This window comes from Athene cunicularia, assembly GCF_003259725.1.
Source record: "Athene cunicularia isolate RWA chromosome Z unlocalized genomic scaffold, athCun1 chrZ_part1, whole genome shotgun sequence".
Classification (NCBI taxonomy): domain Eukaryota; kingdom Metazoa; phylum Chordata; class Aves; order Strigiformes; family Strigidae; genus Athene; species Athene cunicularia.
The window spans coordinates 11,158,006-11,184,481 of record NW_020799142.1 but is presented as its reverse complement, the minus strand read 5'-3'; the positions used below and the strand labels follow the sequence as shown (position 1 = coordinate 11,184,481).

The following is a 26,476-nucleotide window of genomic DNA, read 5'->3' as shown; positions in this document are numbered from 1 at the left end:
ATATCACTTTTGTGTTTGTAACATGTATAGGTCAGATAAAAGTCCAATGTAATATCATAAGGCCATAAATAAAATAGTTGACCGGATGTTCATTTAACCTCATATCTGATAATAGCCAGTGGCCTGAAGTACAGAGCAAATTTACACTGATGGTTTCATAGTCTCCACTGCTCTGCATCTTGAGGACTTACTGGGTCAAAGGAGGCAGTTGTGTTTAATGGCTCTCAGTGGATCCTTTCTTCATTAACTTGTCCCATTATTTCTTGAGCAAATGTGGAATTTAGCATCTGCAGCAAACTGGCAGATTTTCTCAGCATGTGTGTCTTGTGTGGAAAAAGTGCTTTCTTGAACCTTAAATTCCCTGATTGCTTTGATGCTGTCAGCACTGGCATTAGCAAATACAGTGAAGAGTTGTTATCTATTCTTCCTTTCTGTGCTTATCAGCATTTTGTAGAGATCAAAATAAAATACATTGTTATCATTTAAATGTGTGATCCCTTCAAAAGATACTGTCTCTCATACTGTAATAGTCTGGAACGTTCTCTCACAACTCCAGATCTCCATGACGAAACATTGTATTTTCTGTGTTGTAGTGCTGTGGGATTTTGCCACTTCTGCATAATTTTAAAAAGTTACCTGTCAGGTCATAAAATGGATTTTGGGTCTCTGGATAAACTACTGGGACATGAAGTTATGACCTTTAGGAAGAAAAGCTGGATTTTGCTTTGCCTTTTTAGTTATGTGGATGACTTCTCAAGCATTTATTAATGATTTCCATCTGACAGCATCTTATTTTTTTATCTTAGAAAAGAAACAGAAACATTCAGTAAAAAAGCTTCTTAGACTCATGGTGGTTTTTTCCCTTGCACTTTAGGATACTATTACACATGCGTGTGATTACCCACTCTGCAAACAATTGTCGGAAAAATTCATCTGTTTTCCAAGTCCCACAGAAGAACAGATGTGGAATTATGTTTCAAACAATGTACTCTTAATCACTTACATGTGGACACGAAATGAACTAGAGTTCAGTGGGAACTGATTGGATGCTTTGTTAGTCAAGCATGGAGTGGAGAATTTGCATTTTTCTTAGGTTTCATTCTCTGAACAGTCCTTTGAAAACAGTACCAATACAAGAAAAGGGTCTGTTTCAGATATTTAACTCTTTCTGGAGAGCTGAAACCTCAGGGGACCACCTGAATGGAGCTGGGATATATGTATGAATATGAAAGCAGGATTGTGTATATATGTTTAATTTTCTTCTTTTATTTTGAGAGATCTTTTGATGCTGTTATGATATTGGGGAGTAAAATAGTAGCTTATCTGTGTCTTTCAAAAGCAATGATTTAAACTAGCCAGCTCTGCCTGTAAGAGATTTCAAGTCAATGGTCAATTGCTGGAATACCATAAGAAAGCAATTGTGTCAGAAAACTTACTCATGTTGTGTTCTAAAGCTCAGTCTTCACTGGAAAAATCACTTTTAAAAAGTGCATACAACTACTTCAGAAAGCTAGTTTCAGGGTAGAAAAGGTTAGTATTTTGGGGTAGAAAAGGGTTAGTACTTAAGGACTCTGGAATTTACAGCTTCAAACTTTACAGAATTATGATTTTGAATCATTGCCCTGGACAGTCACTAAGACTTAAGGAATTTTTAAATTTGTGGGAATTAATTTCTTCATAGATGATAAGAAAGCTCATGGAAGCAGGGCTATTGATAATTGTTTCCATTGTGGTGGCCTCTATCATATATGTATAGACTGAAAAATAGTGCCTACCAGTAGGAATCTGCATTTTTAGTCGTTGCAGGATTGAAGCTGTTGTTAAAATGTGTAGCCTATATGTATAAGATTATTTTCAATTATTTGATCCAATGTAGCCTGGAAATAATTTGCCTTCCTGAACCTGCCAAAAAAAGGAAGGGGGAAGGAAGAACCTGACAACTTTGTTGCTTCTTAAATTTTGACAAACTTGATTAAACAGACAAGATTGTTTTGTTTCAGGGTTTATAGTGGTTCCTGGGAAGCTTTCAAACCTCCTTGGAAGTTTTAAGATTAGCCTTATCACTTTATATTGAAGGATTAAGACGGCTGAGCTGCAGATAGGTCTCTCTTACACACACCCACACACACACACACACACACCCCCAACTTGAAGTGGGGCATGAGGAGGTTAGTGATGCATTTTTTCTGCCTTCCAGGGAATGGGAGTTTTCTGGCTGTTCCTTAACTTCTCACCTTGCACATTTATCACTGTTTATTCTGGTATCAAGCAAATGTCCAATTGCCAATTAAAATGCTTGTTGCTAATAAAATAGAAAAATACAATGTTTTGAGAAATGGAGAGAACGAAGTTTCAGAAATGTTTGTTATGTTCCAGAGAGTTGTCTCTTAGCTTGACTGCTGAAGAGATGTGTGAATGTTATACCAGAGTTTATGTATTTAAAAAAAAAAAAAAATCTTTCATATGGATTTCCTGAGGCTGTTTTACGCTCTGTGAAGTGACCAGTTTCTTCCTTTTCTTTGTTTTTGATCAGGTCTGCTTGACCTTAGTTTTTAGTGTTTTGTTTCAAAATAACTTTCATGGATTTTTCTTTGTTTATATACTTTGCAGAAGAAAAAAGAGATAATAACATTCAAAGTAAACATCTTTATAATCCTGTGTCTTACTTTTTAGCGTTTGTCTAGAATGACATAAAAATATTTCATGTTCTTTAAACATGACTTTGTGAATGTAGTTGATGTAGGTATCATGTGCATGACCGAGACTTTTAATAAATGCAGTTGTCTGCTGCCTTTAATAATCAAAAGCATGGGATACAGCCAGTAGTTTTGTGGGGGGCTGGTAAGCCTAAATGCAGCCTAGAAACTGCATTTTTGATGTTTAATACTTTGAGAGTATTTTAAATGGATTTAGAATGTGTATCTTGGTTTTAACAGTGGGGTTTGAGGTGGCTTTAAGCTATTAAATACATACTTTCTGAGAGGAGATTGGAAGCTATGCTAATGTACTCTATGTACAATCTTTGGATGACAAGGCCCTTGTAAAGGAATTTGTTCCCTTTTTATTGCAGGCAATCAAGTTTTATGCAATTCCTGTCATTGTGTCATCAGCCTCTGATTTAAAACTAGGAAGGTTTCTTGCCTCTGCATTTATTATTGAAAGGCTGTTGCAGAATCTTGCTTTTTCAGATGGTTTAGAAATCATCTCTTAAGCTGCATCTTAAGTATGTTCACAGTTACTTTGTTCTTGCTGCAATGTTGGCATTTAATTTAAATCTATCTTCTTTCTCTTTGATGCTTGGATGCCTACAGCAACTGTGGGAAACAATTATACTTCATTTTTGTCACCATTTTAGGCTAAAGAAGGCAAAATCTCATATTTTTTCTTAGCTCTCTTCCCTTGATCAGTACACTATTCCTTCTGGGTTTCTAATCCAGCTTGGATGTCTTCCTCTGTTCCTCACTTATAATAAGAATTCTTTGTAGTGTTCAAAGTAAGACTTCATTGGAGACTTCAGCAACTGGTAATAATGTTCTCTGTGCTGATGATAACTTTTTTGATATGTTCTAAGATTATACAGATATTCATCACCCCAATATCTTGTTAGAGGTGTGTTGCCCAACAGGCTCAAGATCAGTTATGAGATGCTTCTGAAGGTCTTCATCTCAAAATGATACATGCATATTAAATGACCATTCTCTAGGAATTCAGTCTACCAGTAAACTTTAAAACTCTGTGAATCTGGCAGAGAATGCACCTGAACTGTAAGAAAGAGGATTTTTTTTTTCCTAATTATTGCTTTAATTTAAAAAATAATTTTTTAATGAAGAAGTACTATACTTTTTACTAAAAGTTATAAAATCTCACTTTCTCAGAAGGAGACATGAGAAAAGCATGGAATTTTCCATCACTTCCACAGTTGTTGATAAAAGTTAAAGCAGAAGACATCAAAGTATTAAAAAAGTTTTTGCATCAAACTTAAAAGTTGGGGACAGGTAAACACTTTCTCATGTTCATGTTCTCAGTTTCAGTAAAGAATTTTAGGGGTGATCTTACAATTGGCATAAACTTTCTTGGAAATTGAATACCTACCTTTGGGAATGTAAAGCTTAATCAGTGGTAGAAGATAAGCAAGCAGGAAGCCCAACAATGCATATTCAAGGGAAACACATCTGACTAAAACTTATATTCAGTTATTTGTAGTTAGAACTATACAGGTTGGAGGGACCACTGAAGACAATAGTCAGTTTTACTCTTAGCTGGGAAAGGGGTTAAAAAAAAAAAAAAAAAAAAAACCTTCATGGATTATTCTGCAAGACCATTATTTAAGTCTGAAATTGGCCTATGACACTCGAGTTCAGCCTTGCAAGTACCTTTGTATAGGAAATGGTCAAAGTAACAATCAGTATATCTTTTTAAAGAATTAACTTGTAATAATCTTGAAAGGGGAAAGGAAAGCAGAAACTGACATCTGTCTTTGCCCTCTGAATCAGGAGAAGTTTTTAGATGTGATTCTCCTCTTTATGTGTACATATACACGTGGAAACAATCACAGTCGTCTTTCAGATAGTAGAAAGAATAGAATTCTAGGGAAGTTATATCAGTTTTATTGAGAAATGTATTTTAAAGACTATTTTAAAGAATTTTTAGAGGAACTTAAAGATTAATTAGAACTTCTTACAAAGTTATGTGTACTGACAGTCTTCAAAGAGGGTATTACTGGCTTCAGGAAAAGCTAAACCCAGACATTTCATTTCTTGTATTACCAGGACATTTTCTGAGAAGATTGTTTCTCTAGCAATGTTTAAGCAAATTGGCTTCAGAGAAAGCTTAAAATGACAAAAATTAAAAAGGCAAAGGAAAGCTTCTTTGTGGTAAACAAAACCAGAGTTAACATATTTCTTAGTTGCTGTTCAATTCCCACCATCCCTGGGGCTAGCTAATGCTTCCATCTGCAAACTGAGTATAATTTTTAACTCTTACCAGGCAGTAGCTAGCTCATTTTGCCTTCCTTGGGTTAGCATCAAAGGAGTGCCTCTTTGTGGGATTGTAAATCTCCCTTTGGAAAAGCAGGCTGGATGGAGATGATTTAAGACTTTGAGAGGTCTGTAGAAACTCTTGAGATGTTCTCCAGAGCAGGAAAACTGAGCAGATAAGACTTGAATAAGGCGGTTTTTATTTCCATAACATGATTTTACTGAAACACTTGAGAAAGACACATAGAATGATTCTCAGGGTCTCATCTTTATTTAATTTTTCTTTATGTTGGGTTTTGGTTTTTGTTTTTTTTACAAGACTGAAAATTGGTTTTGAGACATGAGCTGGAGAAGAGCTAAGAGTAAACAATTTGATGTGCTCTAAGCAGTATTTTTAGCTTGAATCAAGGTCTTGAATGCATGATAGGCCTACTGGTTGAATAGCACTCAGTCCATTTTCAGTAGAAGGAACTTTGCTTTGAGATCAAATTGAATGGCCTAAGATCTAGATTTTGTCACTTAGCATAATCATTACATGAATCACTGAAATGTTTCATGATTAAAAAGCACCTTTTCACTAGTGGAAGGTCACATGTAGTACCTGTGAGTTGTTTACTTTTATAAACTGGTTTTTATATGTATTTTTCTATTGAATCTATGAAGATTAAAGCTGTGAGGAAAGCATGGAAATTAGTCCAATATGGAATATATGCTTAAAATAAACAGTGCTGTTTTCCTGACATTACAGAGGAGTTTGAAATTGTGTTTTGAGGACTCTTGACAACTTGTTTGTGTCTTAATCTGTGTTTGGTTGCTTTGCTAGATACTTTGTCTTAAATGTAAAGGAAGTTGAATGTTAAAACAAGTTTGCTTTTCATTGGTGGGGGGGGAAGATTGTCCTTAAGGCATTTTTTTATTTCAGTTGAAACCACAAACAAACAGGTTCTTAATATAATCATGGTGCGGGAGAACTGGAAAACCTAGGGATTTTATAAGGCAATTTGGACATTTTAATGATTGTTTCCTTGATTTGTGATAGTCACAGTTTGTGTCACTAGGGAGATACTCTGACTATAACTTTGGCCTGAGAATGAGGTGTGGATTGAAAACAAAGCAACCCCACAACTTCTGGTTGAAAGACTCTGTGAGTGTGTGTGATAACGTGTCTTCTTTCTTCCAGATTTTCACAATGGCATAGCTCTGCAGCCTTCTGCAACAGGCTCAGGCTGTCTACCGATTAAGTAAGAGTGCATTAATTGCCTACGCCTTAACAAAACTTCACAGTTGCCATCTCCAGGCCTTCAGGAAGAGATAACTGAGCTGTCTCCCCTGGAGTCATTCTGTTCCACTTCTGCCAGAAGACAGCTTTATTTGTAAATTTAGTATTTTGCAGGTCACAGTGTGTGGTAATCTGGGGGCAATAATTCAGATTCTAATAATACTCATCAGAAGTTATTTATTAAGCCAGCTGACATGGAGGAAGAGCAGCCTGAGCTTGCCAAGTGATTCTAGCTCACGGCTGAGGAGCATGCTACTGGTTAGAGCATTTAATTAGCAACCCAGCATCAGGGCCCCCGGGGCACTAATAGGCCTCAGCCTCCCTTTGGTCCTGCCCTGGATCTGGGCCACCAATCCTTGTTGGAGCTGTGTTGTCAGTGTGCCTGTTCCAGTCCCAGCTGCTGTGGGGTTGACAGTGGAGCCTGCCTTTGCCTGATGACTGCTGGGCTGACCGTGGGACCCGTTTCACCATCTGCATGCAGCAGGTAGCTGAGCAGCGCTGGCCCCAGGCTGAAGCTTCTTTCTGAGACACATTTTGTCAGGTTCCTCTCAGTGGTGGCCAAGCTGCAGCCACCTAGAGCAGCTTTATGTCCAAAATGGAGCCAGGGAACATTTTAAGTGACTGTTGATGTTCTTCGCAGAGATACTGCTGCAAAGCTCCTGGGTTTTGCTGCCTTGGACTGGCAGAAGTGATGGGCTGTAATGAGAATGACCAAAACTCTGCCTGTGATGTAAACTCCTGGTGCTGCCATGGAAGGGTGACTTGTGGTTTTGTTTACTGTCCCTGTGACACAGAGATGTGACTCAAGAAGCATGTTGTAAAGTGAAATTCAGTGCTTTTACGCTGCCTTTAAAGTAAACAAGTTTTGTCCTTTTATCCTCATGGGCAACACTAAAGATAAGAGCTCCCATTGATTTCAGTGAATGGGATGAGCCTCGTGGCTGATGTTCTATATTGTTAACTTCAAATAATGTTTTATAGTTAGGTAAAATAAATCCTAGAAGACAAAACTCATTTTAGAGTATAACTTTACTAAAAATAAATTTGCATATTTCTTGCTTCAGTTAGTAATGACTGACTTGTTTAAGAAATGTGGTAATTTGACTCACTTATCACTCAGGTGCTTATTGTATTAGGTAACAGGCTAAGAGGGATCTTTCATTTACAGTGCAGGTCTCTTAGTGCTTCTGTATTTATTCTGTTTAGTTTTGTGGGAATTGCTAGGATTATAAAAACATAATATTTGGTTTAAACATTTTAATGATGTGTAAAACTATGCTGTACCGCTCTCTTGGTTAAGGTGGTGCAGTGGGAAAACAGGCATTAAAAGCAGGGATCAGCAGTGTATTAGAAGTACATCTGGCTTTTTATTAGGTGTAAACTTCAGGGCAGGTGCAATTGGGTGAAATATTTTTTTTGTAGTCTAAAAAAGCGAGAATCTTTTTGTTCTCATTGAAATAGCTTGCAAATTATGTTGCTTTATATGGTATGTTCTTTTGAGTTTGCTTTAAATTAGATACATACAGGCATGTAGCATGCATGATTTTATAGGTTGAAAAATTGGGTAAATAATACAAAGAGCAAAGCTGTAAGTTTTTTCTTTTTTAGGGTCGTGTGAAACAGAGAATAATTAGCCTGAGAAGAAATGTTAAAAAATCTATTGTATATCTGAGCTTTTAGTTTCCCATGGTGTTCAGCACTGTAATTCATTCAGAAGTTGTTTTATTTTAACCTGTTAGCCCTAAAATAAAATACTTTCCCCTTGTTGTTGTTTCACTCTTATTTATGAAATAGCCTTAATGACACCTACGAAATAGTATGGATATTTTTTGTTTTATACTGTTCTGCATTGACAGCAAAAGACAAAGAACGCGTTGTTTCTATTCATAGTTTCTATTCATAGTGACATAATTTGTCATGCAAACCTTCCTGAAGTAATTAATTATTTCTTTGATTTGGATACTTGCTGTTATATAATACAAAGAAGTATTGCACAGTAGTACATCTGAAGAAAAAACTACTTGGAAAAGATGTTTTAAGATATACCAGGTATACCTGTATTTTTTTATTTTATTTTTGTTGAGGAGCTTAAGTATACTCAATTCCTGTTGTGTACAGTCAGGGTCTGTGACATGGTGATGTTACCAAACCGTGTTCTCCTAACAGTGTCCAGCCTATTTGCTTCTCCTGTAGGCTGCAAATAAAAAATTTTAAATCAGTGGCTCTGCTTGGTATAGAGACTCTTTGTCCCTGAATTATACTCGAACGTTTCTCCCTTTTAAATGAGAAAGGAGGTAAAATGAAGAATGTAATGTTTTTTTCTTCTTCTTTTTTTTTTTTTCTTTGAGGGGTGTGGCGATAGCGGGGGTGGGGGTGGGGTATGGTTCTGATGCAGCCAAATTTACAGCTAGTTGAGTAGAATGGAAGAAGTGGGGTTTATGTATTTTTCCTAACTGTTGTAAAAATTCATCTGAGCTATTGCAAAATTTGTAAGAAAGAGCTCCTGAGAGAAAGAGTGAGAGTATACATGTATTTTTCTCATTACGATTTGTTTGGGAGGAATTGGCTTTCATTTTGGCCATCTACGCCGTAAGGAAAGTGCACACTGCCTGGGTAGTGGTGGGGCAGTGGAAGGCATGTGGAGTTTCTTATTAGCTTTGTCACAAATATGGTGGCAAAAAAAGAGCCTTTCTTTTTAATATAATACTTGCTTTCCTCCTTTGGTTTGTTTTTGTAGTGTTGTTGGTTTTGGTTTCTTTTTTTTTTTATTTCTTGTGTGTGACTGAAGATGATCAATGCTGTCCCTTTGGCAGGTGGATGGATCTGTAAGAGGAAGCTCTTCTACAGTGTCCTTGATGGGCTGATCCTGTCTTACCCTTCCTGTACCATTTCTCTTTTTTAAGAAACTCAGGCTCCATGCAAGGAAATTTTCCTTAAAAGCACCATGTAATTCTAATTGTCCAAGCAATCCATCTTTTTCACATACTTAAAATTGATTGTGCATTTTGGGGTGCTTGACTATAAAAGAAAACAGTTTTGGTCTTTTTTCTTCATGAAAAGTAGTCTCTGTCTCTGCTGACACTGCTATATTTTCATTGCTGTGTTAACTGCTTTTGAGGCAGAAAAGTTGGAGTAATCACTGCTACTTTGGGGTTTTTTTGAGGAATATTCCATGTGCCAGGAATTCAGAGGCCATTTTAAACCACGTTTGACTTTCCAGTGCTCACAGTACATCTTCCTCTGTCCTTGGTAGCATGCTTTAAAGAGCTGTACACCAATTTTTCTGTTGTTAAACCATCTTCAGCAAGGCCAAATCATCTCTCTTTGCTAAGAGTCTACTGACCTACTGACTCACGTTGTTCTTTTATATAAGGGGAGGTTCTTCATGGATCCTGTCCTGATATATGTATAAAAGTGCAGAATTGATTATTATTGTGGGAAAACCTGTAAGGCTGATTCAGTAATGCTCAACTATCTTTATCACCTTATTTTATTACGTTTTGGTACTGGGAATGCAAAACTGGATGTGGAATTCCAGATGTGTATTCCTGCAGTGCTGGCTAAAGGCAAATAATCACTTATTACAAGGCAAATAATCACTTATTACCAGGAGCTTAGCCTGTAGATATATCCCGGGATATTCTTGGCTTTCCTTGTTTACAGGAATAACTTGTTCATGTTTAATCCACTGTCTGCCCAGACCCCCAGCTCCATTTCAGACAGCTATGCCCTGTGTAGTCAGTGCCCAGCCTGTCCAAGGGTACAGGACTTCATATTTGTCCTTGTTGAATTCCATGAAATACGTGGGTGGGGTTGGCAGAAGGGATTTGGAGGTGTGTTTCATAAGCTTGTGGAGTGAGCATGCTGTGCAGTGTAGATTTTTATTCCAGTGGTTCAGGAACTTTCTTAGCTCTTTATGTATTGCTCCTTCACATGTGCTTATTTTTCTTAGCTCCTTAGTGGTTGGAGTCATGTCTACAATGCTGCATTTCTAGCAAAGCAGAAGTGTCTTGGTAGTGAAATGTTACTTTCATGCATATAATCTCTTACAAGTGGAATTGTACCATTCCAGCCACTAACACTAATAATAAATACTGTTTTAATATTTTTGGCTCTGTGTCTTTCTTACATTTTGCATCAATTATTTTTCTAGGTATTGCCAGGCGTCTGAAGTGGTTGACCAAGCCCTGAGGACTTGGATCAGTGGTGAGTAAATGATATTCAGATTATATTATCTGCTATTTTCATATGGTGTCTGACTCTGAAGTTTGACTGCTGTTTGTGGGATGGAAGATGTGCAGTAGGTTATACTATTTGAATATTTCTTTCCAAGCACCAAGTTCCTGTTCAGAGCATTCATCAGACTTTTTTAAGCAGAGATTTTAAGGCAAAGAAGAGGAGATAGTTTAAGTGACTGCTTTTGGTAAGTGAAACCTCCTCCACACCACCACCTTGACTTAGAAAATACTGAACCTAAAGTATTTAATGTAGAATAGTTCAATCTATACTTGTTGAAACACTAGCATACACTGTAACCCACTGCATTAAATTAATGATGCCTGAATCCAGACTTCTTAGAATCATGCCAGTGTATACGTTAAGCAATTATTAAATTAGGTATCATGCTAGAATACATGGAAACCTAAGGTAAGTTAATAAGTTAATGCAAGCTGAATTTTTTCTTTCTTTAAACACCCAAGCTTATGTCTGTGATTCTTAACTACCTCTGCAAACTGTGCTGCCCTTTGTAAAGATAGATCATTCTGTTGATCCCCTGCACTCTGCTTATTGCTGATTCCTTGCATCCTGTGTGCCAATTATGTACCTGTTGCAATTAGAGAAGAGTGCAGGAAGGATCTAAGGAAGAACTTGAAAAATTTCAAATACTTTTTAAATTGAGTTTTGTTTAGTAATCCGCTCAGAAATATATTATTTGCACTTCCCTGTCTGTAGGTGTAGGCTGGCAAAGACAGACTTATAAATGCAGAGATAAACTCACCAACTGTTGCTTGTACTTAGTTATAGTAGTAGTAATAATAATAATAATAAAACTTTTAAAAAGCAACTTCTTTTTCTTGCCAAGAGATTGTTACTTGGAATAATGTAATATTTCTATTTCTCTGGTTTCCATAGCAGAGCCAGTTTACACAAAATATTTTGTATTTATGGGTTCTTGTTTGATTTCAGTGCTGTTAGCAAATATGTGTTTAGCACCCGTGCATTTGGTCATGTATACTGTTGACTTTTGTGACCAAGAACCAAATAAAATACAGTCTTGCCTTGTTTTTGTCTTCTTTTTTACTTTAATGACCTCTGAAAATTATGTTTATGTAGTTCTTAATTTCTAGAAATACTGTTTAGTTAAAACTTTGAAGTAATTTATCAGTTTAGAACATTTACGTTTATGTAGTTCTATATTTACTATTTTCTTTCTATTTCTGATTATATTTTACCAGGGAAAACAAATAATTGAGTTTTAAGTCAATTTGTCAATTAATTTTGGATAGTTTCTTTTTGCCTACTATTTATCTACCCCCATGTCCCTGTCATCTACCACCTGACAATTCTCAGCACTAAACTGCTGAATTCTTGGTGTCATCAGTGCACAAGTGGAACGAACTGATAGTTCCAGTGCTCTTTCTATCCATCTTATTCCTCCTCCTTGGTAAGAATGAAACTTTCTCTTTCCTACTTCTATGTTTGCCAATGCATTCAAGAGTCCTCAAAAATAAATGGTTTGGGTTTTTGTATTTATATTAGTTCATTTAGTATTCTAGACTAAATGTTAAAGGTCCTCGCCCACTTTGAATGCAGTTATGTAGCATATTTTTGGTCACAGTGGATATAAGAAAGACCTAAACAACATTCAGGTCTGAATAGAAAAATCCGTATTTTGCCCTTACCCTGAAGTGTAGAATTAATAGAAGCCACATTGAATTTCAGGATTGTGAAGATTTTTACAAGCAGGAATCCAGTCAACATCAAACCTCATCAGCCAGTCTTGTCCTTGGTGAGATACCTACATGTATATGGATTTATGTGTGTGGTTTAATTTACCTGTGTTCCAGTGTGACACATTTATTCATGCTCTGTGTAAGTTACCTGTTCCACAAATGTGCCACTGTGTTGAAACAGATGTGTTAACCCAACAGGTACCACTCCACTGCATGTATTACATGATCTCACAAAAAGCTGAAACTGTTGTGAAGTTTCTTTACCAATGTACTGTGGACAGTTCTGATCAGTGCCTCTTCACATGTAGGATATGATAATGCCATATACCTGGTGTTCAGAAGTCACTTGTCCCAAACACTCTAAAAATAAAAACTACCCTGTTGAGCTAAACATACCTATCGCTTAAGGGAGATTTAAAGAAAATATACTCAGTGTTTCTAAAACTCTAAAATTTGCTTATTACTGCTGCTTGTTGGTGACTCAAGTGTGTTTAAAAGTAGTTTTATAAACAAGAATTCATGTGAAGCAACTTCTGGAGTTTTACTGACATTTAATTGCGTGACTTCAAATGGAAATAATTTCCTTCTTTACAGAGTGTTGATACTTGTTATTTTATGATTAATATGGTAGCTGTTCTGGTGGGATGCTCTGAAACAAGGCCCTGATTCACCAGAGAATCAGAAGATATGCGTAAGGGCTATTGAAATACAGTTAAAACACTATTCGTTTGGAAACTAAGGAAGTGTTTAAGAGTTTTGTTGAACAGGGAAAAAACTGAAGAACCAGCTTTTGCTAAACTGGAACCTTGATCATATTATATATTATAGTGAGATAACATACCAAGCTTTCACAGCATTTACTAGGGCTGACAGCCGGGGCTGAGAACTGTGTGCTGTGTGGTATTCTGTCTGGTGTTGGTACATTGTAGGCAGTTTATATTGCTTTCTGATATTATATTCTTTCAAGTTTGCTCTTTAAGAAGCTGCTAGTTAAGAATTAAAGAGACTACTTATTAATTTCAAATTGCTTCTTGGGTAGCATTCCAGATAATATGACCTGTTTTATAGTAATGTGCCTAGGACCATTTAAGAGGGGAGCCCTATAAAGCTTCGCAACATAACAGAAACACAAGCACATGCATTAAGAACTTGAAGCTGACTTAATGGCCTGAGCAACTGTCAGCAGCAGTAGGTGATACACCAGTGTAGAGGGTTAAATGCAGTGGTGATGGTAAAATTGCACAGTTAATAAGATTAGCTCTGTGCAGATCTAAAATTTTGAAAGAAAACTGAATTTATAACTTTCCCTTCATTATAAAATATGTAAATAATATAGTTTCTCTCCAGATGTACTAATAAGCACAGCAAAGGCCTAGTTGTCTGAGTTTTGTTCATAGGCATTGCATAGGTTGTCTTGAGGGAACATTTGAAAATAGCTAGTCAATTCCATAAAAATCTTCACTTCAGTTGCAATAAAATAATTAATCAAATTGTAACTGGAAGCAAGAATAAACAACTGAGATAAAGATTTAAAGGATAAAATTACTTTCCAATAAGCTCTTAATAAAATTTTGCATAATCTTTTTGCTTTAAAAGAGTGTTCACATACTCCCTGACTTGTATGTATACTCCTTTTTTTTTCAATATAAGTAGTATACAGGCATTTTACAATGCCTTTTCAAAGAGACATGAAAGATAGACTCTGAAATTGTATTAGGCAGCAAAGCACTATTTATTATATGTAAAATTAAAATACTGTTAATCAAGAGTTGACTGCTTAGTGCAGTAGTGGCTAAGCTTCTTCCAGGACCTGCACATCACAGCTGACAGTGATCCATGCCCCAGTGAGATAATTCAGCAATGATCAGATGCTGTGCTACATGTTGGTGTTGAGCACCTCTGGAAGCAGTTTTTAATGTGGTTGGGGAATGTTAGCCTGAGAACTGATGACAATGAAACTAGTCCCTGAAGATTTGGAGGTTTGATCCCTTCTTTTAATAGCTGATGTTTCACCAGCCACTTGCCAGTATTTTTGCCACAGGTTGATACACCTGCAGTCCTTGGACCATGGACTTTTGGCATCCTAGCTATTCTGGAACCTGCCAGCTGATGTTACAAATATTTTTCTGTTACATGAAAATAAATGTCCTGACCAGCCAGTCCAGTTCCTCTTCACATAATAAAACTTATGTAGCTTTCTGGCATAGGGTTTCAGTTGGCACTGGAGGATGAGGGTTGTGCTTCTGGCCTTGGGAACAACTGGAAGGAACCAAGTTGAAGGAAAGCAAGCAGAGTATCATATTGAAGGTCTTTGTCTACATTGTGATAACCCACAGACAAAGGAAAGCTATGGTTCGCCCAAGTTTCTAGCTGTCACCTTACCCATGTGCTGAACTTTGCCTCATGACAGTACTTTGTGACCTTCTGGAATTATGCTCTAGGTTTCTGATGAAGCCCTGCCATATCTTAAGCCCAAAATATAAATATTGGTAATAGTTTTGAGGTAACTACAAGGTTGCTGTGTGTTAATCACATGTAGTTCACAGCAGGATACAGATGGGGACAGAGAGTTGGTTTTGGGGTTTTATATTTGGTTTGGGATATATGGGGGTTTTTATCAGTACAATTTTGTACTCTGTACATAAGAGCACAGAGACAAGGCAGGTTTTTTTTACTTCTGGAAGCCAAAAAAATAGAGCCACAGCCAGTGTTGCTGTTTTTACTTGGTTTTGTTAACAGTTGGAGTAAATAGGAAGTTATACATATGTACTGTTTCTCCTCTATGAGCAATCTCTTTTCTGTGTCTGTGCTTTGCCTTTTTTTTTTCTTTTTCCTATAAATGATCTTTATTTACTTTTTTCTTTTGAGAACTTTAAGGTGGTTTTAAAGCACTAATCCAAAATTGCACCCCGACTCAATTTAATAGAAAAAAAAAATAGCAGTGTACATTTGTTCACTTTCTTTCCTTTTGTCTAGCCTCAGAGGGCGGAGAGGATGTACCGAGTCAGGAAAATAATAAGCTTTGGAGTTCTTTCCTTAGGAAGGCACTGGGAACTTTCAGATGTTGTAAACCACGCTGAGCTGATAATTTGCTTATGGAGCAACAAATATAATGGATAATTTTGTAATTTCTGGAACCTAGCACAGTTCTGACGTGGAGATGCCATGCCGCAAGCAGTGAATAAATAGCAATTATAGCCACAGGACGAAGTGTGGCATAGCAGGTAGAATTGCCCGTCCTGACTCTTGTATTTGATTTCTGCCTCTGTTATTAACCTGATAAAGTGATACTAGGAAGGTTAATTGATCTTTTTTATTCTTTTTCTCTGTTTAGATTGCAAGGCCTTTTGTCCAGATATTGCAGAGTGAAATGAACTGAGGCACTTTAATGACTGTGGAATCCTTCAGTTGCTATAACATTACTATTTTTACTTGCAGAGTTGCTCTCGTGTTGTGACATTAACTCTCAGGAACCCACTGTGTGATGTGGAATCCTGAAGACACTTGAATATTCATACTGTGAGAAGGCAGCTAGTAAGACTTTTCAAAGTATGGTTTAATGTTGCATCTGGTCTTGCACAGCTGCAGGCTGATGCCAAAAGGGGCAGTAGCACTTCAGCCTGTTCTTCCCCTCTCTCACATCAGCTCCCAGCCCCAAGGTGAGTTCAAGGTAAGCAGCTGATTCCATAAAAAGACCCTAACTTCCTGGGGAGGAAAACTACATCAGATAACTATGCTGGCCTGACTTGTCCTGTGGATGAGATTGCTAGATGTAACACAAGGAACAAAGAGGGAATAAGCAACTGGAAGTAGATGGGGAGAGTAGTACTGTTTCTATCAGCAACAGGTAATAAATACACCAGATGAGACATAGCATGAAAGCCTAGGCTTATTAAGAGCTGGATTTTTACAGCCAGATTTTGAGCATAGCGTAGGAATGACTTGCAATGGATGTGACAGCCCAACTTCAATTCTGCTGATGTTAGTTGCTGCTGTTGAATATTCTTCACTGGAAGTGTTTTTTTCTAATACAGATTTATAATTGGTTTTTCTGATCATCTTTGTGATCCACATTACAATTTCAAGGCATATTTCTGATGCCTAAATATAACTTTGATTTGATTTAATTTTAATTTAAATTGAAGTCCACTTAATCTTGAAAATTGAGCTGACAGAAGTTGTTCTTGATGTGATATATTATACAGACCTTGTATTTGTAATTTTCCCTTTAAACTCTGTCAAGAAACTTCATTCTTCTTTGAAAATGACTTCTGTAATTGGAGTTGACTCTTTGAAGGGCATTTTTTACCCACTGCCCTTCCTCAAAATGTATGCATCAGATTAGACTTGCTTCTTTGATCTTACTTTGTGAGCCTCATTTAGTAAGATCTTTTGTTGAAGGACCTCTCTTTTCTTCCCCACTTGCCCTAAGTGGCCATGAAATAGAGGGGTGTCTGGGATGGAGGAAGAGAGAAGTGGTATGTTAAAATGATTTTGGAAAATGTAGCGACTAACTTTAATCAAGGAGCTTTTACGCACAGCCCACACATGCTTGTGAGGATGTGAATATTTCTTACCAATCACATTCATGGGTGAGGTAGCTGAGTAAATTAAACTAAGCAAGGGGAACAGTTCAGCAGCTCAAAAAGCAAGCCTGCCTCTGAGAACACTGCAGCCCAATGGGGACCCCAGCTCTGAAGCTGTTTGTACCACTGACCTAGCCAATGATGTTGCTGAAACTTCACATCTGTTATTTCTTACTGCCCACTTTTCTGGCAACAGCAGTCTTCATTTTTTCCATTATAGGCAGCTGCTGGAACTAAACAGAGGTTGAGCTCATTTTCAGATGTGTTAAATAGACTATGGTTTACCTTTCTTTTTTCCTTCTATCTCATACTACAGTACACTGACTTATTTTAAAACTGCTGGATCTGTGAGTTGCACACTCTAGATGTGTGTGAAGATAAGCAGGTATGTTGAGCCTGTGCACACATATAATTTCTTAGAGATGAGGCCATCATAAAGTCTGGGAAGAGGTATTCTTAAAAAGAAGTTGTCAGTGAAAGAAGAAATCGATTAGATTGAGAAGGACTGATTGTGAGGAATCACCAGTGTTACCACTGAAACCTGCTTTCCACTCTGGCTGTGTTTAGGGTTACTTTATGCAGAAAGTAGAGCAGCACACAGAGCTCAGTGGTGGAGCCAAGTACCTTATATCCAACTGCTTGAAAGAAATAGTTCCTTTTTCATTTCTTGAGGCTGACTTACCCTTTTTCTCTATGTCCCACAGAGGAATTCTCTTATATCCTTCTGGCCCTCTCTAAGCTTAAGCTATTGGAGCTGTTAGATTACTTTCCAAAGCTATTAAAAGGAAGGATGTATTAGGGCCTCTAAGCAAGCTTGCAAGTAACCTGTTGATGGCTGTTCAGACCAGTGTCTCTAAGTACATTATGGAATTGAAGCATAAGAAAACAAGATTTTTTTTTTTTTTCCTCCAATAAATTATGCAGACCATGGAAAAAGCATTCGGTGAGAGTTATGAACTGACAACTGATCTGCCTGGTGAGCAAATGTTGCTAGCTGAACTTTTTACAAATACCAGGGAACAACCAAAAGCCCTATTTCCCTGATTTTTAAAACAGCGTGAGACCAGAAAAGATGTGACTTACTCAAGGGTATGTATTGATACATGTCGTCAGGAATCCCTGACTCTCAAGTCCTGTGGCCCAATCATGCCACTGCAGTTCTGCATAGGATCAGTGCTTCCCTCAGTCCAGGAACTGCAGCTCCCCACAAGGTAATGGCAGAAGGACTTAGGACAAAGAGTGAACAGCAGTGAGAGAATATTACTGTCTTTCAGTGCAGTGGAATAAATGGGAGGAATGCATAGGAAGAGGTGAGGTAACATATCTGAACTAAAGGTGAATGTCATCTTATGCTATATATACTTCCTAAAATGCTTCAAGATGTCAGTAAAAAATGTCTTTAAAATTAATATCTTATTATTCTGAAATATTAGAATGGTATTCCTGTGAAATATAGTTAATATTCTTGATAAAATTGGATAGTGCTGTAATTGAAAAAATTGCTATACCACATATAGGCTGATGATTTTCTTTCATTTTGTACTTTTTGTATCGCTTTTTATTTTAATTTTCTTCCCTAAAGCAAAATAGCTTTGTCTAGTTGGTAGAAGGTTGCAATTGTCCTTTACTGGATCATTTTTAAATCTACCTCCTAGACAAATAATACAGGAAGATAAATATTTTCATAAAGATTCTTTTGGGGGTAAAATTTAACACAGCAGAAAATGACAAAGTTTATAGTCTCTAAAGATTTGTAGATTTTATTAAATGAGGAAAAAATCCTTCCCTTCAGAGAATTGTATCTTTTGTGTATTGGAAAAATTAAGACTGAGAAGAACAAAAAGAAATTCTATACTGGGGAAGTTGAAAACATCCATTGAAATCCAACTAGTTTTCCAGATTGCATTGAGTGTATTTCTCTCTGGAAATAGGATACCGTTCATATCCCTTCTGAAACTGTCCAGTCCATTAGGAGTATGATGATAAAATACTCTTGCATGCACAGATGTCAAGACATTATATTTAATGCAATTAAAGCATTTTCTGGGTCCCTCTCCCTGGCATTCTCAGCAGTGCATCTTCTAATGGCTAGTTATCAAAATGTTACTGATATATTTTTTTTTTTTTTAATGACTGGTTTCCTGGTAGCTGGAGGGACTCCCACCTCAGAGGTACTACTAGCATACTAATGCTTGTCTAATATGGAGGCAATGCTGCTTAGTCTTACACATGCAAAATCTAAGTGAATCAAAAGAGAATTGACCACATGCCATGGTACTCACTTAGAAAGTCCTTATCCCGTGTATTTTTACTTGTATTAATCACCAGTCTGTGTGTACAGTTCCTTCTTATTAAAGGAAATCAGTGAACAGTAGTAGCACATTTTAATTTGTGCTACATTTCAGCAAATGATTTCAAAAATTCATCACTTCTGTGGCAGCAGTGAGATGGGAATTAGGATTATTAGCAGCACAAAATCATAATTTTTAACATATTTTGTGACAGTCTGTAAGATTGCTATGTTGTTTTAGGCCTGGATATGTTTTTGCATTCATGTCTGTCCTATATTCTGACACTGTCACAGTGGTCTGCTTTCCCTGCTGTGCCTATAGCAGTTTACCTGTCAATCCTGTTAGTGAACAACTCAAATATATGTACAGTGTTAGTGAGGAAGAAGGTGTTCATGGTGAATGAGGATCTTTCTCTGATCCATCTTGGCTGTGCTATGGAAGAGTTCACTCTAGGCAGAGCAGAAACCAAAGTGAGGTAAATAAGAGCTCAAAGGAATTAAACTAACTTCCTAAAGCTTTGAAGGTACTAGATGTGATCAGCCTTGTTATGCCTTTTCACATCATTTCAGGTTTTCATGAGATGATGGTATAGCAAGGCTATAACTTAAAAGCTATTTTTGAGCCCAAAGATGCTGTTTTCAAATGTGCCTGGACATACAGCTCAGAATTTCATACATACAGAAAGCTTGTCGGGGGTGTTGGGTGTTTCTGGATATTTGAGTAGCCTTAAAAGAAACCTGGTAACACTGTCACACTTTTAATGATTTTTACCTCATTTGCTGGGCACCAAATGACTTTATATGCCATCAGCAACCTTCTAATGCTGACAGAATTTGATTCAGAATGAGTATAAATTGTAATTAAGATATGTTTGAACTGTTTTGCAGTCATCAGAGAAAAGGAATTATTTAACTCTTGAATTCTTGGCTGACATTATGAAATGTAGTAATAGATGTCCGCAATTGTGATGGTCTAAGGAAACATCCAGAAAGAGGAGGGGGGGGGGGAAAAATAAAAATATTTCAGATATATAGGTCTTTTTCAATGATACTTTGGAAAAGTGAAAAGTTTCTATACTTACATATGATTACCAAAGTCTCAACTTACTGTTAGAAACATTCCAGTTTTAAAAGCTGACTTTGTGAAATTTCAAACATTGGTAAAAATTAGAGGAGCAGATTAAGAAAGGGATGAATAGCAAACAAAACAGTTAAAAGCCAGTTGCTAGAGAATTCTTAAAGAAACAAAGGTTGAAATCTATTAATTCCCTGGATCCCATAATGTAACTAACACTTACTGTTCCTCCCACACCCTGAGATGGGAACTAGTAAACTCTCAGGTGTCCCATGTGTGAGATGCATAGTTTGTTAGAATATTGCAAGAGCTTCTGAGGAACTTCAGAAGATTGTGGTGGTGTCACCTCAGTACACTGTTGTGCCTAGTTGCTTAGGTAGCATAATACTGGGGTAGAAAGCATAGTACAGAGGCAGAGCAAAAATACTTTGAAAAGTGTTTTATTAGTCATTTTAAAACTTCACTGTGGAAAGGACAAGAAAGTAGCTGTATGAGACTTTAATCTGTCACTCTGGAAGAAGACTGAAGGGCTTTGATTTCCCAGGTTGAGATGTTCAGGCTTAGAGATCTACAAAGTGTACGATGCAGTGTTAGTTCCACTCCTTATACTGGGTGGTGATGATACAGAAGATCCTACATCTCCTGCTCTGCAAACCTTTATGCACATTGCTTAGATGTATGAGAATTCCTTCTGAAAGTGAGAATCTCCTGTGAGTACAGAGAGAGAGAGAGATATCTGAGTGTCTGTGGAAATGGGACTGGGACCAATACTGAACTGGGTATCACTTTGTTCCATTTTCAATTTTTCTTTTGGAAAAAAAGAATGTTACTTCTAATTTAAATCAACTGAAGTATTTTGCATAAGAGCTGTTGCAATACTTCCCCTTTTATAAAAATAATTAATCTAAACAGGGACTTTGATTTCAGATTTTTTACTTCTTAATACAGGCCAGCTAAAAATTCCAGCTTCATAATGTATCATACAAAAGTTCTGTTTTCACTTTGAGGGACTCACTCCATATTTGCCATGATTGTTGTTGTACCTTCGCCCAGGATTGTTAAATTTACTGACTAGAGAAATTCTGAGGCCTTTGTGTCTCCTTATGATTGCAGCTAATAAGCACTTCGAGCTCAGCCCAGTTGCTGGGGCCATCGGCTTCATTTAGGGCATGTTCTCACAGCTTGGTAACTGGGTTTTGGTGAGAGCCATTGAGTCAGATGCAGTCCATTTGTTCTGCTAACAGCCCAGCTGCGGATATGTAAAATCCTCTTTCCCTTTTGCTCCTTGCAACAACAGTTTAATTGTTAGAGGCTCATAGGAACCAATTAGATTAACAGATGTTAAAGGAGCCAGTTTCAGGTCTTGGTGGGAAGCAGTAGTTTGAGAAGACTTGTGTAGGGGCTTGCTGACACCTAGGTGATGAATGTCTGGCTTTGAGGATGTGGGTGCCATGAAAATTGCATCACTTTTTGCCCCAGTTTGCTGAGGCCAGATTGGGGATGTTTGTAAGAATAGCAGCCAGAGCACAATCTTACTCTAGATACTCGTCCCTGGTTTTGTGTTTTCCTGACTGTATTCAGCTTCATGGAACCCTTAAATTTGTGCTTGCTTGGATCTGTCTTGTGGAGGGAGTTTACGTTGGGGTCTTTTTCATTTTCTGTATTAAACAAAAAGTTAGTTTAAATGTGGAACATCATCAAAATTTGATGTGACAGAGAGATGTTATATACCTACTTAATCCACTGCTGAAGCAGAAATGCTTCCTCATGGGTGCAACCTGAGAGAAAGTTGTAAGACTTTCAGTATTGGAAATGAGGACAGAAGAAGCTTTTTTTTCTTGTTCCTCTATGGACTTAGGCTGTTTTGGTCATTGCTGGAATAGCAGTATATGCTTCAGACAATGGTTAAGATTTACAGAAGTTTATGTGAACATTGAAAGGCAATCGGTTTGTGGCAGTTGCTTTTCAAGAAACTTAGTAACAGTTTTGAGGATATTCAGACAAGCTGAATTGCAAAATGTCTTAAGTATGCTTGTATTGCAAGCACTTGTGTGCTGTCCCTCTCCCCTTCTGATTTAGATAGTGTTGATTCTTACATGACCACTTGCATCTTGAGTAGCATTTGAATGGTTTTGAAAAACGTACAACAGAATAACTTTTTAACAGCAGACGCCCAGCCAATGTTGTTTTCTTACTACTCCTTAAATTTATTTGGTTGATAAAGGGGGGGAAAAAAAATTTAGCTTCATCTATATTCTTCTGTTTTTTTGACTTGTTCCAGCTTATTTGGGGGTGTAATGTCATACCATTTCTATCATGAGCTGTGCAGTAAATAAATAAATACTTGTTTTTCTCTGAAAGGAAAAAAAGGGAGTTCTCTCATTAGTGAAAGTATACAACAAAGATGATGTGTTGAAATTCATGTATGTGGATCTTAGTGCACTGTCACTAAGAAATTATCATTAAGAGATGAAGAGCACTTTTGTAACAATCTCTTGCTTTTTGTGCAACAAAATCTGATAGCCAGTAGTCTGGCATGTGACCAAGGGTGTCACCTGCGTGCTTCGTATATCTGGATGCATATATGTAAAAAGGCGGATTCCTTTCCCCCTCACCACAGTAATGAACTTGTAAAATGTAATTATGGGCAGCACTGCTGAGGTTTCTAAATGTATGACTCAAGGAAAACACCAGATATGACTCATAATAAAATCACAAGAGCTGGAAATCATCTGAGCTCCCTTAGTTTCAATTGGTATCGGCTATAGCTGCACATTTCTTTACAGGATCATGCTTGTGGATTCACTTAGCAGCATATTTTTGTGGTCTTAATCCATGCTAATAAAAAGGAAATTAATATCACCAGGAACTGTGCAGTGGTATTTTGATGATGGAACTTTTTCTGTGCCAGGTGGTGAAATTATTATTGATCTATGTAATTATACCCATCTTTCACTAAGGGACAATATAAGTTTGACTTGATATTGGTGGAACATAAGATATTAAATATTGTGACACATCTTTACAATCTGATTCCTTGGAAGCTAGTGTATTGTAAAATGCCACATATTTAATGAAAGGATGACTTTCCAAAATAGGTCCATAAAACTGGGCTTTCAATATTCATATGTTTCCATTCTTGTCCACAAGAAATGAAAGGCAGACTAGTAGAATCTTAGATGAAGAGAAAATGAGTCTATTTTCCACTTGAGTTTAATTTATATATTAATTCCATATTCTTAGCTGTTTGTGTGTATGCATTAGTCCTGTTTCTACTGCAGTAATGCAGTGTCTGTTGTAAAGGTACAGCAATTTGCAGCATACCTAAATCAGTGAGAATTATGTGAATTTATGCCTTCTGTCAGATTTTCCAACCAGGGTGGCCTAATCCACCCAGGGTTTTTAGGCATTTTTTAAAATGTTGGCTGTGTTCAGACTTGGAATAATCAGCACAACTGTGAGATTTGTTACATGATCCACCTGGATTTAATGCTTGAATTGAGAAACAGCTGTGGCTTCTTCAAGAGCTATTCCAATGACTTTTCTGTGCATGCAATTAAGTTTGAATGAAGAAAGGGTATCTCTCTATCAGCAGTAATGCTAGTACATCTCTGTTCAGACTCCACTAAGTGAAAAACTCTGGTTGGCTTCAGTGAGCAGTGACTACACCCTTAACAAAAGAGTGTATGTTGAAACACACCTCATCCTAAAAGACTCTTCTAGAACTGAACAGAATTTGGCGTGTTATTTGAAAAAGCTTGCAAAAAGGTTGTTACTAGAACACTTAAGTAGTTTTATTTCTTTCACCTTATTATATTTGAGGCATTTTCTTTACCTCTAGAGTCTATAAATTATATCACAAGGTTAAAAGAGGCCCAGAGAGAACTGTAACAAATACTAGCCTCAGATGATTTAGAAGCCTTGGAGAAGACTGCAGGGATACAAGATGGTAGATAAAACATTGGACCTTTTGTCACTGCCCTACTTATTTTTGGAACAAAAGCCATGTTCTTCTCTGGGACATAAGTGTATTTAGAAAAATCTGTTGAATTGTGAACTGCTCCAATTCTGCTTTTTAATTTCTAAATAGTTTTGGGTAGTTTACAGATTATGACTTCATTTGTTTAAATTCTGTGATTTGAGAAACAAGAGAAAGCTAGTCAGACTCAAATCTATTTTCAAAACCCTTAACAGTCTGATGTTTCTGTGGCGTAGTCTAGAACAAAGTCTGAGTAAACGTTTATCATTCAATCTAAATTTATGGTAACAGAATAGATGCTTTTGCCATGGAAAAGTTATTTAAACCATGATGGAATTGGAGTTAGGAGTTAGTTTGACATTTGCTTAAGTGTGATGAAGTACATACTCCAGTGAAGAACATATCTTAATTAAAAATGGATGCACAAGTCTTTGTGATCTTATTATTCTGATCATCTTTTGATAAAGGTCTAGACTGAGTTTTCTAGTTGCTAAAGCATTTTGCTGACTTGTGCATGATGGCTTACAGTTGCACAATAAGGATTGATGGCAGCTATGCTGATTAACATACTGCCTTTATAATTTTAACAACATAAGGCATTGTCCTAGATCATTATCATAATCTTTAATTCTCCAATGTTAGCATTAGTGTTACATAGTACTACTGTTAGCTATAGCTGGATGGGATTGCCTGCTTGCTCCTTTTAAAAGATAGATTGAATTGTGACCCTTTGTTCCCCCCGGGGAGCTCAACTTTTGGTACAGAGCAATCCTCAATAGGTTACTTGTCTTTTCTAAAGTACAAAAGACTAAGGGGAACTATATTTTTGCAGAAGGAAGAAGGAAAACTTGAGACTCTAAATCACACAGACATTCTGGGAGTTGTGTGCAGCATATTGAATACTACTGAATCAAGAGCAGATTCCAGTCTTTGCTGAGTGGAAAGTCTTCCTGCAGCGGTATTCAGAGAAGAGCATTCAGTGTTGCTTAACTTCTGCTTCTTTTCAGCTGTTGTAGGAATATCCTCTGGAGTTTGCAGTATTGTAGAAACTATAAATTATGTAGCTTCTGTCAGTGCAGTATTCTAGCACAGTATTTTGTTTACCCATAGCTGCCACCTTTGAAATCCAGAGTTGCTTTATGAGTTCTTTGTTGTTCTGTTATAAGATGACATTTATATGTTGCAAAAAAAAAAAAAAAGTATTGAAAAATTAATTTTGGGTCTGAGGGACAATATGTAATTCTTTAAAAAGAGGATACTATTGTGACTTCAGTGAGAGCAACAACTTTTATTCTGTGATGGTGTAGGACCACCACAGGACAGTGGTGGACAGTGGAGCTTGATCTGTAAGTTAAAAGAGGTTGTTCTTGAAAGTGAGTGGTGGGTTTGTTCTTTCTCATCCCAGGATTAATAATAAGACAGTAGTTCTTGGCAGAATCTGTTGTCTCAGGTTTTAAGTCTTACTGCTATCTCACATTTTAAAAATGATGTCAAGAAGGGAAGGAAAATAGAGAGGTGCTGAGCAGATGGGGGAGACTGATGGATAAGCTCCTATAGCAACAGTTTAAATGTTGGTCAATGGCAGGTACACAGTGCTTGTCTGGAAAAGGATATTGGGCCAAGACTGTTTTGAAATGTGCTTTTGTCAGCTCTTTCAAACTTGTATGAAGTATTCTCTAGAATAGTTTGCAATTGTTTCAACTTGCCATTTACCAGCTGATGCTGCCTGATATCAAGCTGTTGAAGAATTTTCCTTGAAGTTTTTTAAAACCTGAAACTTTATAAATCAGTATTTTTCATAGGTGTATACTACGGACTTTGACAAGAATGGAATTCCTGGTGCAAAAAAAAGTCAGATTTGTTTGCTCTGAAACAGCCAATAGGGAAGTAGCTGCTTCCCATTTCAGCCAAAAGCCCTGAGTTGTGCCTTGTTTACTGATATTAGATCAAAATCTTGGAAGTCTTGTGTGTATTTGAAGTGATTATTCTTAATTCTTGTGATGTTGGCTTTTGGAGGAAAGTTTGATTGGTTTCTGTTTCCCATATAGACTATGGCTTTTAGCTGTAGTGCATAGAGGTTTTTTGTTTTATCTTACATATGTTTGGGTTGATTTGTTTGTTTTTACAAAGCAGAATTCAAAATTTTTTTTTTACAGTAAGAGAGAATAGCTGCCTGACAGACAAAAATCTATTGTATGCTAACGCTAAAAATCACTAGAAATACTTCCAGAGAAACCTTCATGCTACGTTCATTAGAAAACTGGGTCATCTGTGTGCTTCATTACTGTGGTTTGATTTATATTGCCTAATTGCAGCTAGATTTCCGGGGCTTTAGAA

The 26,476-nt window shown here is 37.0% G+C and overlaps 1 protein-coding gene across 2 annotated transcripts in view; it reads left to right on the top strand.

Moving 5' to 3' along the window:
• LHFPL2 (LHFPL tetraspan subfamily member 2) overlaps positions 1-26,476 on the top strand; it is a 117,533-nt gene that overhangs the window by 45,174 nt on the left and 45,883 nt on the right. Inside the window, exons 2-3 of one of the 2 annotated variants that reach the window (XM_026865392.1) lie at positions 10,409-10,461; positions 13,433-13,434. The gene's annotated coding sequence lies outside the window, so the exon portion shown is untranslated. The remainder of the gene's footprint in view (positions 1-10,408; positions 10,462-13,432; positions 13,435-26,476) is intronic. The other variant, XM_026865391.1, reaches the window with a different exon arrangement.